The 3,698-nt window shown below is 42.8% G+C and overlaps 1 pseudogene; it reads left to right on the top strand.

Moving 5' to 3' along the window:
* Positions 1 to 232: 232 nt before the first annotated feature.
* Positions 233 to 688, top strand: LOC147626131 (calcium-dependent protein kinase 7 pseudogene; annotated as a pseudogene).
* The last annotated feature ends 3,010 nt before the right edge of the window (positions 689 to 3,698 follow it).

Genomic DNA, 3,698 nt, shown 5'->3' on the forward strand with positions numbered 1-3,698 from the left:
ACACTTAAAAAGCGTGTATAACGACCATAACTCTTGTAAGTTTAGGTAATCTAAGCACCTTATCTAACGTTAGTGCTTGAAAACCTTAGCTTGAAATAGGCATAATCCCGACTTTACCATAACATGGTGGCTTAAAGAGTCCTGAGGGTGGGCTCCGTAAAAAGCAGAAAGGAGTTGGATTTCTCGTTGCTTTTTGCTTTTTTCACAGCAGAAGAAGATACAAGCAGAAGCAATGTCGTTAGAGAAGACCTATGATATTGGGCAGCAGCTCGGGGAGGCCGCAGACGGCACAGTGAGATTATGCACCCACAAGAGCAGCGGGCTGCAATATGCCTGCAAATCAGTGCCAAAATTGAAGGCCCGTGCCTTGCAGCATGTGCGCAAGGAGATTGCGACGCTCAATCGGCTGAAAGCAGCAGGGCTGCATCTCAACGTAGTGCGCCTGGAGGAGATCTTCGAGGACGAGGAGTTCGTGCATGTGGTGTTGGAATTGTGCGACGGAGGCCAGCTGTTCAAGCATCTGGTAAGCACCAAGGAGCGGCGATTGCCGGAGGCGCAGGCAGCACAGGCCTTTGCTGCAATTGTGCGAGCCGTCTGCTTCTGCCATCACCACCGGGTGATGCACAGAGACATCAAGTTGGAGAATATACTCTTGCCTTTGATCCAAACGAAGGCTATAGCAGCATAATCAGGTTGGGCGACTTTGGCTCCTCTGCCGATATCCGCCCAGGCATCTTGGAGGCGGACACGGAGGGCACACTATATTATTTTTTCCCCAGAGATGCTACTCACAGGAAGTCCCCCTAATTCCCACTCACCTTGCTCTACATTGATGTAAGGTGGTGCCACGTGTGATGATGGTGACTCCCTCTACATTAGAATGATTTAAATACTCTTGGTAAAATTTTAATTAATTTTAGAGAGTTAAAAATTGAAAAATAGTCAGCCATACAAAGGAGGTTATGACGAAATTTTTTAAAATTGTGAAAAATAAGTTTTACTTCTTTTTATTCAAAAAGAGTGATTCCCATCGTATATGTATTCTTAAAGTGTTATTTTTCATCCTAGGTATATAAAAATGCATACAAAAAATATTTTTATTAAAAAAATATTATTTTCTTTAGAATTAAATTCTATGCATAGAAGGAAGCATATTGAAATTTTTATTTTGATTTTTATAAAAGTGTGATTTTTATCATAAATGATTTTTATGTGCATAAAATAAATTCTTTTACATTAAAAGAGTGATTTTCATCATAAATGATTTGTATGCATAAATAGATGCATAAAAGAACGTTTTTATTTTAAAAGAGTTATTTTCATTAGATTTAGTTTTTATGCATGGAAAGATGCATAAGAGAAATTCTTTTATTCTAAAGTGTAATTTCTACTAAATTGGATTTATGCATAGAAAGATGCATAAAGAAATCTATTTTTATTTCAAAAGAGTTATTCTCATCAATCTTGATTTAGACCACTTGCAAGCCCTCTTCCTTTAAAACTTACACAAGAGCGGAGAAGATGCACAATAAAGTTGAAGGCTGAACTTCTATTTCTTCTTCTTTGAATATGCAGTGTATTCAGAAGGCTGAAATTCTTTAATTCTTCGTTTCAGAGAATGAATGGTTCAAAAGACAAGAGAAAACCAAACATATGTAGTTGCGTAAGGAAAACCAAACATATGCAATAGTGTACTGGGATCTTTTGCCCAATATTTGGTGCGTATGTGTGTGTGTGTGCATGTGCCGTGCCTCTTGCTCCCTCCTGATCATGTGGTGCACCATTTGGGGTACCCCATTGGTTGATACATTTCCTTGGCATAGGAGAGACAGTGGGTGCTTCAAAAGCTTTACCAGAAGTTGGACTACTAGAAACTTTCCACTTGGCCACTTCATGTCTGTCCAGTCCATCATTATGGCTTATGTGCGATTTCATCTGCTGCTCATTCCTTGGTCCTCTTTGGACATTCAACAGTTTATGTCTAGAGCGATAGAATGTCTTTGGTGTACCAAAACTGACCGTGAGGCTGTGCGTCTTCTCAAATGGAGTTATGTTTGCACGCCAAAGATGCATGGAGGCTTGAAGATCCTCAACATACATGTTCATGTGCTTGCTTGCAAGGCCATGCTCTTGCCTACTTTCTTGGAACAGCGTCAGCCTTGGACACTCATGTTTTCTCACTTGTTTGCCTCTCTCAAAATAGCATCATTTGGGCACTAGACACCAGCTATCCCGGATGTTATTTTCGGGCATTTTCAAGGCCGCATTCCTGGCTGTACTTTTTCTACCCATTTGCTTTCCAATTGACAGCAACTTTTGGCGCATTTATCTTGGTCTGGCCGCCCTCCGGATCCGGGCAACTCACTTCGTCAGCAGAGTCTACACTGGAGTCGGGTCTTTGATTCCCCTTTGGCACTTTCTGAGCTTCGTAAGGCTTATTTTCTACATTGCTTGGGCATTTCTCTAGTGGATGACAATGGCTGCACACTCTCTTTTCCACAGGCCCGAACACGGTTTCATCTTGGGATGCATCACTGGCCCATATGGCATGCTATCGCCGAGTTGCTACAGCATTTCCAGCCGGTGCCTCGCATGTTTTCTCCTCTTCCACACTGATTGATTGGGCGTTTGATCGGGGGCTACCAGATTATTCCACTTTCTCTTTTGCCGATCTTTCTGCCAAAAAAGCCTACCGTCTTCTTCTTTCGCGTACAACCATGGATTCAGGAGCATGGCAATCATTTCTGGCATTTGGATAGGCCACTTGGGTGGTGGAAAACTTGTCTTCATCGTATATGGAAAAGTAAGCTTCCCCTCAAGCAGCGAGTCTTTCTATGTGGCGATGTTTGGTGGGAGCCCTCCATTGGGTGTCCTTCTGGCTGCCCGACGTATTGTTTCCTCCGTTTGCCCTACTTGTTCGCATCCGCGTGAGATAGTCCTGCATCTTCTGTGGGCTTGTCCTACTGCTCGAAATTTCCTGGCTCGTTTGACACTTCTTCTTCATGCCCGGTTTCCCAACCTTTCCTTTGGCAGGCACTTTTGGCTATTTGGTAGATATCCCTCTACCCCCGATTATGCTCTCTTTTTTTGTGGTGCCGTTATTGGGCCTTATGGAGTTTATACCATGCCCGCAACACTCAGTTGTTTGCGAACACTTCGATGGATGTCTTCGCCTTATTTAGATTCTCCTTGCTCCAGACTCTCCAAGATGCCCACTTTCTTGCGCACGTGCACGCGCGCGTGTGTACGCATGCGTGCTTGTGTGTGTGTGTTTTCCATAATCACAAGGAAACTTTGTTTTGGGGCCTATTGTTCCAAAAACTCTGTTTTTAGGAGTTACTTGTTTTGTGTTTGCTTTGTGCCATTTCTTGATGAAAGTCCTAAGCATCCATACAAAATGCTGATATGTCATTTTTAAAAGACGTTTCATACCATTTTCATTTCCCAACTTAAGCCATTGCCGTTCCAAATGGACAAACTGTTCCTATTCCCATTTCTCATTTCATGTGACTATGGTGTGTTCTGTGCTATCTCTCCTCTTGTTGTAGTTAAGGGTGCTTGATGACCTCCAATGTGTGTCATGCATGTGCGTCATGCATGCGTGTGTGTTTTGTGCTAGCTCTTCCCTTGTTGTAGTTAAGGATGCTTGATCACTTCCAATGTGTGTGTGTTCTCTAGAATGCCTGGTCCTTTGGAGA

The sequence above is a fragment of the Cibotium barometz genome, chromosome 22, assembly GCF_041138505.1.
Source record: "Cibotium barometz isolate CiBa-2024 chromosome 22, ASM4113850v1, whole genome shotgun sequence".
Classification (NCBI taxonomy): domain Eukaryota; kingdom Viridiplantae; phylum Streptophyta; class Polypodiopsida; order Cyatheales; family Cibotiaceae; genus Cibotium; species Cibotium barometz.